This window comes from Gossypium arboreum, chromosome 9 (genome assembly GCF_025698485.1).
Source record: "Gossypium arboreum isolate Shixiya-1 chromosome 9, ASM2569848v2, whole genome shotgun sequence".
NCBI lineage: Eukaryota > Viridiplantae > Streptophyta > Magnoliopsida > Malvales > Malvaceae > Gossypium > Gossypium arboreum.
This window is the reverse complement of record NC_069078.1, coordinates 51,756,244-51,772,410: the sequence shown is the minus strand read 5'-3', so window position 1 is coordinate 51,772,410 and position 16,167 is coordinate 51,756,244. Positions and strand designations below refer to the sequence as shown.

Genomic DNA, 16,167 nt, shown 5'->3' with positions numbered 1-16,167 from the left:
TTAAATCCCAGTCATGCAAGTTTTCATGTCATTTTATAGTTTTTATGGACTTCAATTTGATTGTTTAAAAATCAAGACTAATTTGCAAAGAAAACAGAACATGTCCAGAACACATAGCCTGTCATGTTGTGACGATGTGATTACTTACGTCATGTCGTTGTTTAAAAGAGGGCATTCATCGCAAAAATGCAATAAACGGTGTCCCGATGACAATCCCTCATCACAACGTCGACTATGGGTTGACGCGTTGTCGTTTGCAATTTTTGCTGAAAATCCCAACACTTGCATATGACACTTTTGACACTAAAGCTAGACATATCATTTCGTGATTTCATGCCATTGTTCCTATTCTAACATGTCATATAGCATACATAGATCATTCAAAACATGCTCAATTACACTAAAACATACAATAACATACTTTGACATCTTAGGTAATTTACTATCTAGCATTCAGTCCTAAAGTCTATTCAAATTACTCAACAAGTCAATTTTGCATTACATGCATTTCTAAGGATGAAATAGGTTCAACTCATACCAAAAGGTCATTTCAAACTTGTCCAAGCATTCAACATGAAATTTTAAGCATTCACAACATTATTTCACCACGAGTCAAGCATATTATTCATCATGCATTCAAACTAGAATCATGCATTATACATTCATTATTCTCAAGCATCAAACAAAACATTCAAACCAATTATAAAAGTCCTTAAACAGTCCATTAAAGTACTTTTACAACCTAGTAGCAAAATAAAGCCTAAACCCTCATGATTAGTCTCACATTTCCTTTCTTTTTGCTATTGAGAACACATCACCTACTCAAATCACTTTGCCTTGCTTTGGATCACTTTGTGAGCTCAGTTCTCCTCCTCACTCGTGCTATTTCTCTACAAAATAGACATATAGAGTGTGAGCTTATTCAAGCTCAGTGAGTGTTCAAAGAATGCCACATGAAATACACAATACCAAGGTTAATAGAAAACATACTATATTGTTTACTCATGGCATTACATCAAGCATATATCATTGGAATTCATGTTAATATATTGGCATAATGTGACTATGAAACATGTATGAAAATATATGCATTGGGTAAGGGGATCTCCAAACACAAAAAATGATTCATAGAGTCTATGCTAATCCCATAAAAGTGTAGCATGAAGCTAACACATTCTAAATACACCAACCAGTATCATTGAATGGAGCTAAGCTTAACATTCCCTTATCTCTCCAAACCAGTCTCAAGGCACCAATGCCTAAATACATAAGAAAATAGTGGTGAGTACTCACAATCCTATGCCATGCTAATGATATCCAATGGTTCCAAAAGGTCACAATGCCAACATATTCACCTAAACACACATTTACTTACTGTTTTATGCACACTTTCACTTATTGAAAACACTTACACATTTCACTTTCAAAAACACTTATAATGCACTATCAAGTGCTATAAATGTAACACTTGTAACCCGTATTCATCGCCGGAATAGGGTTACAGAGCATTATCGGACTTAATGCTTAAACAATCATATATTTCATGTTTATTATTCAATACCAAACAAAAATCATTCAAATTCAATCATATAGTCACTAACACAAACCCTCGAGACCCAGAACATGTATTAAAAACAATTCGGGACTCAAACATGAACTTAAGAAAATTTTGAGAAAAAATTGAAAATTTTCAAAGTTCATGAGACACATGGCCGTGTGGCCAGGCCGTGTGTCTCACATGGTCAAGAGACACACCCGTGTCTTAAACCGTGTAGAAATTTGAAATGGGATCACATGGCCGTGTCCCAGCCTGTGTCTGACCCCGTGTAACTCACTGAGTTGGGTCACACGGCCAACCACACACCTGTGTGACTTACTCGTGTAACTCACTGACTTGATTTCAATAAAAATTATAGAAGACACACGGCCGTGTCATATAACCGTGTGTCACACACGGCTGAGACACACGCCCGTGTCTCTGCCTGAGTGGACAAAATAGGCTATATTCCAAGCCGCATTCCTCACCCAATATTTTTCAACAACATACACATACCAAAAAACATATGACCATATTATCAATAGGCATTTAAACCAGCCCAAAAATCAAGTCTAAGCCATGCAATTTCATTACCAACAACCATAAGCTCTTAAGTATCACAACTAGCCATTCAAAATCTCACCAATATCACTTCCAAAAGTTACCTAAATGGCCAAATGCATATATACACATTTGTGCCTAACACACACCCAATATGCCATTTCTTAATCTCAACTATATGATAATCAAAATTTCCAAATCACAATCAAGGCATTTCCATGGCAACCCAAACACATACATAATGAGACAAACACATATATATACATACCAATATATGCAAAATCAAGCCATATTAAATGACTAAATACATAACCAGAACATATAGGCTTTCATTAGCCAAATGACCTATACATGCCATATAACGAAAATACATTAGGTCCAAAAGTACTAAAATAGCTGCTGAATAGTGTGATGAGATCTCTGACAACTTCCAATCCGAGCGAGCTTCTGAATTACTATAAAACACAGAAAAATAAATAGAGTAAGCAATTAAGCTTAGTAAGTTCATATAACCTAAAACTTAGCTTACCATTTAATCACATTTTAAGTAAATAAACATAGCTTAATGCAACTCAATTTAATCCATAAGTTTAACACATATTCATTAACAAAGTTAGACATGAAATAAAAAATCTCATAGATTCAATTCTCACATGATTCAGTACATACCTGTACTAGTTCATATTGAACTCATACACTCTCGTAACATAACCACATTGAACCATTTGGAATAATATTGGATACTCGGGTATCTTGCACACTAAGTGTCAATACATGGTCGAAACCATCTCTATCTCATATCTCGTATAGATGCTCACTCTCGAGCCATCACTGGGTCTACTCACACAAGCTGACGGTCAAGACGTAGCTACACGGTGCTACTCAAACAAGCTGACAAGTAACCAGAACACATGCTAAAAAACTCAGCCACCGGTAGAACGTACGGGACCAGCACCCGAAATACAGTAACCCTTAATGAAATGTCATTCGTATCCTATCTATTCCTAAGGTTCAATTGGGATCTCATACGTTTCCAAATCTTTGTCGACTATTTCCATGAAATCGTATTCATCAAGAATGCAATATTAAAGCATTTAATGCAAAATTATTTAATGCTTATTAACATACGAACTTACCTCGAACTCATATGAAGGAAAATCAATGTTTAGTACAAAACTTTATCTTTTCTACAATCTAATTCCGTACGTTGTTTTTATTGATCTATATAATCAAATTTAACTATTTTAATTCATATTTTACTCAATTCAATCCAAATTTCATGTTATGGAAAAATTACTATTTTGCCCCTATACTTTTAACTTCTTTACAATTTAGTCCTACTCTCATAACAATGCAAATTCATGCAATTCAATTTTAGCCCATTATAGTCGAATATCATATAGTCCCTAGAAAACCCTATATTTCATTTATTCATAGATTTTACCACATAATTTTCACTTTTATCAATTTAATCCCTATTTGACATTTTCAACCAAAATCACTTTACAAATTTTTTTTTTAACTATCATTAAACTTTCATTTTCATCTATAAAATATCAAAAACAACCAACACACATTCATAGCAAAACTTTAGAATTTTAACTGTATTGAAAATTAGTCCCTAGGCATGTTAGATTAAGTTACAACGACTCCAAAAATATAGAAATCATTAAAAACCGAGCAGAATTGCACTTACAAGCAAGGGAATAACTTGACCGAACCTAAAATCTCCTCCAATGGTGATTTTCGGTTGAACTTAGATGAAATGAAGAAGATGATACCTTTGTTTTAGTTAATTTTTAACATTATTTACTAATTTACCTTTATAACCTTTTAATACATTAAAAATTTCACTTATACCAAGCCAAATTCTTCCACTAACTCATTTATGGGCTAATTACCATATAAATACATTCAATTTAAATTTCTATAGCTTTTAGACACCTTTAGCTATTGGAACACAACTTTTGCACTTTACGCGATTTAGTCCTTTTTACTAAATTAAGCATGAAAACTTCAAAATTTCTTAATGCAATTTTTATACGACTTTGCTAACATAATTAGACATTAAAATATTAAGAAAATAAATATTTTCACATCGGATTTGTGGTCAAAAACCACTATTCTGATTTCACTGAAAATGAGCTGTAACAATAACAATTTCTCAGAGAGCCACATTCAATTTTATCACTTGTGTGTGCATAAATCTAGAAAATCACTTGTCACTTTCTATCATATGCACATCACATATATCATGATCTCTTATCACATTCATCAAGAACAATATTAAGCACTTATTACAAAATATCATAGTTTGAGTAGAATCACTTACATTTGGAACTCAAGATAGGTGATTAGGCTACCTAAGCTTGCCTTTAACACACTGAATGGTGCATAAATGTAGCACACCAAACCACTCACTGTTTTGGCTTTTGCTTCAATGCCAAAAGCTCAAACAAGTTTTTGTTTGCCTTTTTTCTTGCAAATTAGAGGATCCCGATTGATCTGACACTTTCTATACATGATAAACACATTACAAGCACATTATGAACAACTAAAAACACAACCGATTCACAGTAAAATTGCATATCTAAGCTTTTCTTCCTCAACATTGAAATCTAACTAGTTTTTCTGAAATAAAAGATTTCCTTGCTCAATTATCGTTCATAACCCCTAAAGATGTTTCTAAAAATCCTAAATATCATATTATTACAAATCTAAGCCATCAATTTCATCTAATTAATCAAATCTAACTTTTTCGAGAAATCATTAATGAGCTTAAAAAAACCTTCTAATTAGTTCAATTGAGTTAAAAAACCTTCTAATGATTTGTTAAATTTAGTTAAAAAACCTTCTAATTAGTTTAAAATGAATTGAAAATCAATTTAAAATAGCAAGTTAACTCAATAATTCAGATTTCACCATTTTTGAACCAAATTTCGGTGTTAAAACTTTAGATATATTAAAATCCCATATTAGTTGATCAAATCCCAAATTATAAACGCAATGAGCTTAGAATTATCAATAGGAATCAGAATTTTACCTTAATTTAAATAAATTGACAAGTTGCAGATCAAATTCGAGAAATGTGAGGAACAATGAAGGATTGATGAAGAAAGCTTGAATTTTCTTTGAAATTGATGGAAGAATTGGTGTTTGGAAGGTTAGAAAATCAGATTTGGGTAATCAATTGGAGAGAAAATATCTAATTTGGATTTTGGAAGAAATTTGAATGGGTTATGAAAAGAGAGGGAAGGGACGATGGGAGGTTTAAATAGCTAACCAAAATTTTAAAATTGGGAATTTTCCCTTTTGGCCACCTTGAGTTTCTTCCCTTTTCCAAATTAGTCATTTTGTTTAATTAAAACACAATTCCTCAATTACTTTCAAATCTGGTTTTGTTTTTAAAATGAAAATAAATTCCCAAACACCTAATTTTAATTTCTTAACTTAAGATTTTAATCTTGATTATTATTATAATATTTTATTTTGTCCTATTTTATTATTAAACACTTCTAACCTAATTCTGCTATTCGGATTAGATATCCATTCCACTAACTCAATTTTTGGGTTGTGACACCAACACTCGTGAATTGCTTATACTTGTAAATACTATATTATAGTTTAAAGCATGGATAAAAAAAACTGAGTGAATAGAAAACGAATCGCCTATATTCTTCAACTATAGATGTTATACTTGTGTATGTATTTTGATGGTATTATATGTTTAGCTTTCTTTAACCTATTTACTTTGTAACTTATTGAACTAGCATGTTTGAAGTGAAAATCATGAATCGAATCGTTTAGACATCTAGCTAGATTTATTTGTTTAGCATATTTCGCTTTCTCAGATGTTTTGAAACCAATCTCGTATGTGACGCATGCTCAAGTACATTGTTGTTTCGTGTGTTTTCTTTTTCTATTTCATTTACTTTTGTCTTGTTTGCTTGAGGATAAGTAACAAATTTAGTGTGGGGGAATTTGACCTACCACAATTTGTAGTGGCAAATTAGGTACTTTCCAGCACTTAATAAGCTTATTTTTAAACATTTTTAGTTTTATTATCTTAGATTTAATTTCTTACAAAATAAGCTTTTTACGCAATAATTTTATGTTAGTTGACCTATTGACCAATACAGGCCATAGTTAGTTTTAACGAACTAAATTGAGTGCGTGTAGGATACTTATTTTTTGGCCTAAAAGCATCAAGAATGAAAATTGGGTCGCAGCACAAGCTTCCGAGGTCTCAACATAGTTGAATGAGCTCCAGACTTGAAGTTCTAAGTTGTGTGTCGTGACATGCTGATGAGTCACTAAACTAACTAAAATCACGACAAAGGCAAGCGCACTTATCGAATAGTAGTATAGGTATGGTGAGTTGGGAATATCGTATCCACAAGGACTAAAAGTACTAGTAATTACTATCTTTTTATTATCTAGCCTATAAATTAAAGGGGATGTTTTTAATCTAAATTTAACTAAACTAATTATTAAGAATGCGACAGAGAATAGAATGAGAAAATACTTAAATATAACTAAAGAGAGAGACTATACCCAGGAAAGAATCCACCTAAACTTCACTTATTATTCTGAATTTGAATTAGACGATTTATTCACTTGTACCTTGATCCATAGAATCCCTAAATTATGTTAATATCTCTTTCGAGAGTAAGAACAACTGACTCTAGGTTGATTAATTGAAATCTCTTTCTAATTAAAACCCCTATTGTCTCATTAACTCGATTTATGGATTCCCCTATTAGATTTGACTCTAATCCGGAAGATTTATGTCATCCTATTTCTAGGATTGCATGCAACTCCACTCAATTATGCCAGATCTACTCTTAAACAAAGACTTTTGCTCCACTGAAATAAGCATATCACACTTGAATTAATATCCTTAAAATATTAAAGCAAGAAATAATCATACATAATTGAGAATAAGAATCAAGTATTTATCATATAATTCAGAAAATCAAATAATAAGATTCATCATAGGTTAAATCTTCCTTAGGTATCTAGGGAATTTAGTACATAATCTGGGAAGAAAACATCTCATAATTAGAATAACAACAAGACATAAGAAACCCAATAAAACTTCAAAAGAAATTTGACTAGAGATATTCAATCTTGAAGGAGATTTGCTTCTGAGTTGATTCCGACAGCATTCTTCGAGTAATTTCTTCGTTTTACTTTGCGTGCTCCTTTTAGTCCTCTTCTAATATGTATTTATAAACTTTAGAATGCTTATAAACCCTAAAAATTAGGTTTTTATGTGTAAAAGAGAAGCAGGGTTCAAAATCGACACGTGTGGACAGCCCCTGTGGCTCACACAGGTGTGTGCCTAGCCTGTGTGGTTCCTAAAAACAACTCTTTTTGTCTGATTTTGGCCCCCTTTTTGCTCCTTTCACTTCCCTATGCTCACCTAAGTATAGAAACATAAATTTAAAGGATTAAGAGCATCAAATTCACTAATTCACATAATAAATCATCCAAAAACATACCAAGCGTGGGATTAAAATGTGTTACTTTTATGGTTTATCAAATATCCCCACACTTAAATGTTTTCTTTTCTTCAAGCAAAATCCTCAGCTTATAATTAAAATTAAACTTTCTCAGCTCATGATTCTCATCAATAATGTTTTTTCATAATTCACGAATAATTATACATTGATACTTCAACTAAAAAGAGCATTAAAGATTCAAACAATTCAAATCAAACATTTTAAAGCATGAAAACATAAGTATTTCCCCTCATCTAAATGATTAACTTTAATTCAAAATTGACAAGAATCAATATCCTCACTAGAGATTTACTCAAATCACTCAAAGTGTTTAAGGTTAAAAAATTAAACACTTAAAAGTCAAATATGAAAAGTCATTACCATAGGCTTGCATGAAAATCAAATCTCCACCACTGTAAAATGAGATGATACACAAATTAAAAGGTCTTTAAAATGTTGTAATGGGGTTTAGGTTAAAGGTGTGGGAAAGACTGAAAAAGATGATTAGAATTGAGATTGAATTGATAAATTACCAAACTAGAAAAATAACAAATGTTGAATTACAAAATAATTACATCAATTGAAACTATTCAAGAATAAAACGAGCTTCTTCTCAAAATATAAATTTAACTGTTCAAGCTCAACAATTATAGAGCTAAATAATAATCAATATATATCTGTATTTATTTTTTTTAATCTTTTTTTGATGTTTTTTTGAATAATATGTAAATAAGAAGAAATAATTCAGCAACTTAATCAAAAGGCTTAATCAGGCAATTAACCAAATCAAATCTCGATAAAAATAGAGTCAATAAAACGGGGAAAATTCTCAATGAACAAAAAATGAGTTATGAGTTATCATTAATAGGTAAAGCAAGAGCTGAAAGGGGTTCACTAAGGGTTAATTATGAAGGTAGGCTTTTTATGGGATAAGTGGGTTAAAACTTAAGTGCCTTTATCATCTTAGTATATCAAATCAAAGGTGTGGTCTTGACTTGCATAATTGAAGCAAGTTCTAGAATAACAATTTAATATTGACACACAGATAACCAACAATAAAATGAGAAAGAAAAGTGTATGCTCTAAAGGATCAAAATCTCACAAAAATTATGGTTTTTGATATGAATCTTGTAAATCTCAAACTTCAAGATAATACCTCAATTCAGGGAAACAACTTAAAGATTTTTAATTCTGAAATTAGACTTATCATGCTTGGTTCTCTCATGCCTTAAAGTTTAAACAACCAATGCACAAATATCTATGAATTTAATTAAAAACATATCAATGATAATCATAAATCGATAAGAATTCATTTTAAAAGTAATATGAGAAAATTACTTGAACACGAGACATAATTTAAGGATTTTCTAATAATCATATAAATAACCTCCCCACACTTAAGATTTAAATTGTCCTCAATGTTCAAACAAAAATAAACACAGAAGAAACAAAATATCATAAGAGAGGGAGATAATTGAAACTACCCTGAATATTGGATGAAATCCCCAGAATGGTGAAAAGCGAAATTGTAGACAAATCTTAAATGTAGTGTATGATTCTGAGTAAGCTATTAAGAAAATAGATACTAGTAGTGAAGAAGATTAATGAATTATACTCGATTAGAAACAACCATAATAAATAAAAATATAGTTCAAAATATAAAAGTAAAAGAAGTCTAAAAAAAACAAAAAAAACATAAAAATAGAAATAAATCTAAAAATAAAATAAAATAAATGGACTCAATGGTCCTCATCATCAAACGCATCAGTGTCATGAGTCGTTGGCGCTGAAGAGGATATATGGAGATGCTGACATATCTGTTGCAATGCTACCGCAAGACTGTCGAACCTCTGAATGCAATATTGCTAGAATTGAGCCAACTGTTTAGGGAGGTCCGCTAAAGTGGCACTAGAAGGAGTAGGGCGGTGACTCGAAGGTGGAGGCTGTGGTGGATCCTTGTGATAGGGAGGAACATCATTAGTGAAGTCCTCGGGTTCGTTCTGAGCGTCAGAATGAAATAATCGATATTGAGGGGTATCCACTCCACGACACCGCTCGATCATCCTCATGTGTATCATGCTTGAGATTCCTCGTGGGGACATCTAGCCAACAAGTGTAAGTGTAGAGGATTGCTCCGGTGTGTCTAGGAGACTGAAGTGTAAAGCGAAGTGAGTCACATAAGAGCCTGAACAGATGGGGCCCCTCCTATGGCTGCCAATCTGATGGTGGAAGGCTAAAGTGATAAAGTACACCAAGTCAATGATATGGCCATGGGCCATGCTCCATAAAAAGTAAGCATCGTGAGTGCTAATGACTCCAGTGCTCTCTCTCCTACCTATTAAAGTGTGAGCTAAAAGTCTGTGAAGGTACTGTAGAGCTGGAGAGAGAGAAGTTGCCTTCAAGTGACTCCCATCAAAAAGGGCCTGGCTCATTGTAAGATCGGTCCAACAACGTGATGGCGAGTGATGGATGTGCCGATGAAGTCTAAAGAAGTCCTTGGCGCTCATAAACTCCTTTGTGTAAAGTCCCATAGCAGCACCGAACTCAGGGATGCTCATATGGCACACCAAACCACCAAGTCAGAAAGTGATGGTGCTTGGCTCATCATGAGACGTCATGACCTGCTATACAAGAAACATTGCGCAGAACTCCAAAGTAAACTCCATGTAGGTGGGCTCGATGAAGGAGAAAAAATTGTCTCATGGAGTTGTGGTAATGAAAGCGCAAACATCGTCAGCTAGGTGGACTTGCTCCAACGTAGCCCAATCGATACAACAGCCTAGACCGAGTGGTCGCTGTCGAAGTAACTGAAATAGATCCTCCTGGGGGCCCGCAGAAAATCAAAGGTAAGGGTGGCAGACCTCAGCGGAGGCACTAGAGGAGGCAGTCGCACCAAGGGTCTTCCGCTTTTTCTAAGCAGAGATGGCGGTTTTAGACTTGCTGCGAGTGTTCGTCATGGTATGTCTGAGGACGAAAAAGAATTTATTAATAGCTGAAGCATTACCAAATTTGCAAACTAAGTCTTAAGATAGTAGAATCCAAGTAGGCCAAATAGCCAACAAAATGTACGAATACTCAAGCATGAAAAATTCGTATAGTAACACTAGCATGAAGCAACTTGAGAAAATAATAAAGAACAAATCATGACATACTGAAAATAAAAAGAATAACAAGAAATAAGAAGAATAATAACAAGTAACCTAAATAAACTAATCATATAAGAAAGACAAGCGATAAGAAAAAAATACATAAATAAATGAATCTAATGTTAAGAACAAATAGTAATAGCAACAAAGAACAATGAATTTAACTAAGGAATAACAATATGATCATATTAATTTTAAAGCAAACATATAGAATTAGAAAAGAAAATGGCTAATAATAATACTACTACTAATAATAAACAATAAAGAAATAAAATAATCTATCTAATAATAATAATAAAAGATAAGAAATAAATAAAGAAATAAAAAAAAGGGAAAGGGAAAAGGGGAAAAGGGATAATTGATGGTGGTAGGGCAGTGTGGAAGCGTGGTGGTCGACTAGGAAAGGTGGGGGTCAGGTCAGATGAGGGAAAGGAAGAGGTCGTGGAAAGGGGTTGAATAGGTTTGTGCGCAGGGGAAAGAACAGGGAGGTTGAGGGAGGTGGGTGTTCGGGAAAGGTGCGACAGTCAACATGCGAAGGTGGCTGACAGTTTGAGGAGAAGGATGAGGGAGAGGAGAGAAGTTAGAGGGGGGTGCGGGTGGGTAGGAACTAAGAAGGGAAGGGAAAAGAAAAGGAAGAGAAAGGCTTGGGGCAGTGGGGGTTGCGGTTTGAGAAAGGAAGGGAAAGGGGTCTGGTCGAGGAATGGATTGACGATGGAGAGGGGAGAAGAGAGGGAAGGTTGATGGTGGACCAAAGGGCAATGAAATGGGGTGATGGTGGCTGAAATGAGGAAAAGAAATAAGCGCGGTGGCTAGGGTTTGGTGAGTTTGAGAAGAAGACAAAGAAATAAAATAAAAATTGGGGTAGGGATTTTAAGGGGGACACGGTCATGCAAGGCCCGTGTTGGGCCACATGGCCGTGTCACACGCCCGTGTGGTGTGTTTTCAGCCTGTGTGCATTTACAAATTTTTAACCCAGTCTTCACACGGCCTTGGATACGCCCGTGTGTCACGGCCATCCACATGGCCGTGTCGCGCGACTGTGTTTATTCTCCTTCGCTTCTACCACGCCTGTGTGACCTTCCATATGGCCATGAGCCTTGCCCGTGTAACTCTCTGACTTGTTTTAAAATTGAAAAATTAGAGGTTAACTTATTCGTTCTCTGTGCTAATGCTGTAGGTAGACATTTTGGATTGTTCATCCCTCCTCCATTTGTATCGCACTGCATCACCGGATGTACCTATGTAGAACCATATAAACCATCAATTTTCTTATTTAAAAGTTCTACCTACTTTGATAACATGGTGACTACATCTAGATTGAAAACACTGGCTGCTTTCATCAGTTTCATCCTCATGACTTGCCATTGATAATTATTTAGTGACATTTCCTTTATAAACTCATAAGCCATTTTAGGTGTTTTATTATTCAGAGTCCCACCGGTGGCTGCATCGATCAATTGCCTAGTCGAGGTGTTCAAACCGTTACAGAAGGTTTGAACCTATAGCCATAGAGGTAACCCATGGTGAGGGCACCTTCTCAATAAATCCTTATACCTCTCTCATGCATCATATAGAGTCTTTAAATCCATTTGTACGAAGAATGAGATATCATTCCTCAACTTAGCTGTCTTAGCTGGCTAGAAATACTTCAATAAGTACTCTTCAGTCATTTGCTCCTATGTAGTGATAGAACCTCGTGGTAGGGAGTTCAACCACTGTTTAACCTTATTTCTCAATGAGAAGGGAAACAACCATAGTCGAATGGCATCGTCAGAAACGTCATTTATATTAAAAGTGTAGCAGAATTCCAAAGAGTTAGCCAAATGAGTTTTAGATCTTCATCTTGCAAACTGTCAAACTAAACAAATTGTTGGATCATCTGAATGGTGTTCGGGTTCAGTTCAAAGTTATTCACAGCAATAGCAGGTCTCACAATACTCAATTCAGTCCTAATTAAATTGGGCTTGGCATAATCGTACATAGTACAGGGAGCAGGATTTTGATTTACAAGAATTGTGGCAACCATAGGAGGTAGCTGATTATTTTGATTTTTAGCCATCTCCTCAGGAATATTAAAGATGTCCTCTTGCTTTTCCACTATATTCTGCCGATTTTTCCTTACTTCTCTACGGTTTCGGCGAGCTATGCTTTCAATTTCACTATCGAATACTAAAGGTCTTGATGGGTTTCTTCTAGTCATATACTAAAGGAATCTACCAGAAGCAAACAAAAGAAAAATTAGAAAACAAAATTAAACTAAAAAAATGCAATAAAAGTAAAAATGGATAAATTAATAAAAATGTAGTGTTAAAAATGGATAAATTAATAAAAATGTAGTGTTCCTAATATCTTAGTCCCTGACAACGACGCCAAAAACTTGATGAGTCACTAAACTAACTAAAATCACGACAAAGGCAAGCGCACCTATCAAATAGTAGTATAAGTGTGGTGAGTCGGGAATATCGTATCCACGAGGACTAAAAGTATTAGTAATTACTTCTTTTTTATTATCTAGCCTATAAATTAAAGGGGATATTTTTAATCTGAATTTAACTAAACTAATTATTAAGAACGCGACAGAGAATAGAATGAGAAAATACTTGAATATAACCAAGGAGAAAGACAATACCTAGAAAAGAATCCACCTAGACTTCACTTATTATTCTGAATTTGAATTAGACAAGTTATTCACTTGTACCTTGATCCGTAGAATCCCTAAATTATGTTAATATCTCTTTCGAGAGTAAGAACGACTGACTCTGGGTTGATTAATTGAAATCTTTTTCTAATTAAAACCCTTATTGTCTCATTAACTCGATCTATGGATTCCCCTATTAGATTTGACTCTAATATGGTAGATTTATGTCGTCCTATTTCTAGGATTGCATACAACTCCACTCAATTATGCTAGATCTACTCTTAAACAGGGACATTAGCTCCACTGAAATAAGCATATCACACTTGAATTAATATCCTTAAAATATTAAAGCAATAAATAAGCATACATAATTGAGAACAAGAATAAAGTATTTATCATATAATTCAAAAAATCAAATAATAAGATCCATCATAAGTTTCATCTTTCCTAGGTATCTAGGGAATTGAGTCATAATCTGGGAGGAAAACATCTCAAAATTAGAATAACAACAAGATATAAGAAACCCAATAAAACTTCGAAGGAAATTTGACTAGAGATTTTCAATCTTGAAGGAGATGTAATACCCCTCACCCGTATTCAACACCAGAATAGGGTTACAATCATACTTTTCACATACATTCAATCATTACAAACAATTATCATTCAATCTTAATCAATTTTTCCTTTATACGAGCCTACGAGGCCCTAAATATGCTTTGTGAGTAGTTTAGGACTAAACTGATATCTCAAGAAACTTCCACGAAACTTAGAAAATTTTACTCAAAACAGAGGACACACGACACACGGCCACCAGACACTCCCGTGTCACAGGCCGTGTGGATATTCGAAATGGGAGTACATGGTCGTGTCCTAGTCTGTGTTCGACCTCGTAACTCTCTGACTTGGGTCGCACGGCCAACACACACGCCTATGTGGCTAACCCGTGTGCCCTAAAAATGGCCATACACGCCCGTGTATCAGGTCATGTACTAGGCCGTGCCAAACCTGTAGTATACTTATGCCACACAACCAAGTCACACACCCATGTGTGAGGCCGTGTGGAGCATACGGACTTGATTTGTAAAACCACACCAGGGGACACATGACCATGTAACATAACTATGTGTCACACACAGCTGAGACACACTGTAACACCCCTTACTCGTATTCAAAGTCAAAATAGGGTACAAGGCATTACCAGACGTAAATGCAATCAAACACATAAAACCGGACCATAAAATTTTGCTCCAATTAAGGTCATTCAAACATATACATAACATCCCTTATAAGGGCCTACAAGGTCCAAGACATGCATCGGAAAGGATTTAGGACTAAACCGAAAACTTTCAGAACTTTTATAACACTTAGAAAATTTTCATGTGTTGGAGAGTCACAAGCCCGTATGGGTAAGCCGTGTGGTCACACACGCCCGTGTGGCTTGGGACACACTGGTGTCCTCAGCTCGTGTAACTCTTTGACTATGATGTCATCAACCAAATAAGGTCACACGGCTAAGGCACACACCCGTTTCCTTAGGCCGTGTGGAAAATTAAATTCCAAAATCAGGTGCAGACTTCACATGGCCTAGGCACAAGCCCATGTGCTAAGGCCATGTCTCTCACATGGCCGAGACACATGGCCTGGTCTCTACCCGTGTGTTTACTGCTGGGCATTCTGTTTGGCATTAATTAGGGTGCAGGGGACACACGGCCAGACTACACGCCCATGGGGCAAGCCGTGTGTGACACACGGCCTAGACACACGCCTAAGTGGCCACCCATGTGGACAAATTTAAGGCTATTTTCCAAGCCAATTGGCACCCTTAATTTTACAAACACATATATGACTTCAATGGTACTTAAACACTTATAAATCTAGCTCATGCATGACAGCTTCTCGTCACATTATACTTGTTTAAGACACCTTATTATGACAACCATATCTTACCATCTCATACACAATAAGCAATATTTCTTAGTCTTACATGTATGCATTTTTCATACCAACTTATGCACCCACACAATAGTTAATTAATAACAACCATAGGCCATATCATAATGGAAATAGGCACATACATACATAAATGAATAGGGTTACAACCCAATAATCACTATGAACCATATCTCATGGCTATATAAAAATAAATCAACTATCATCATAAGCCAATACATTTGGCTAGACCAATATGACACATAAAAAAAAGACCAAGTCCCTATACATGCCATACTCAAAATGTTGAGACTAACTATACCCAAAAGATCCAGTTGATAGTGTGGACGAGTCTCCGACATCCCTTGATCCCATAGCTAGCTTGGCGATACTATAAGGAAATAGAAGAGCAAGGGGGTAAGCATAAAGCTTAGTAAGCTGGCATGTAATTAAGAAACAATAAAAATATGTATTTTCATACACATACATAACATAACTTAAATCATCTCATTTTTAACAATCATGGTAGCCATATCCTATCTCATTCAAGTTACATAAGGTTCAATAGAACATCAAGATCGTAATGCCTTCATTCTCATCTTGCCGAAGCCTTATCATTTTACAATCTCAATAACTGCAAGCTTGGCGTACATACCTGTACCCTTTCAACATGATTATACATCGTCATTTCTTTGACACATCCTCGGGTTACTCGTTGAACCACTTGGAATACTAAGGATACTCGGAATTACCATACACAATAAGATGCCAATGCCATGTCCCAGACATGGTCTTACATGGGATCTCACATCGATGCCATATCCAAGATATGGTCTCATACTAATTCTCATT

At 34.9% G+C, this 16,167-nt stretch overlaps 1 non-coding gene across 1 annotated transcript; it reads left to right on the top strand.

The window, feature by feature from the left end:
- Window positions 1-12,263: 12,263 nt before the first annotated feature.
- LOC128281051 (small nucleolar RNA R71) lies at window positions 12,264-12,370 on the top strand. The gene has a single exon (XR_008271267.1). It is a non-coding gene; the product is annotated as a small nucleolar RNA R71 (small nucleolar RNA).
- The last annotated feature ends 3,797 nt before the right edge of the window (window positions 12,371-16,167 follow it).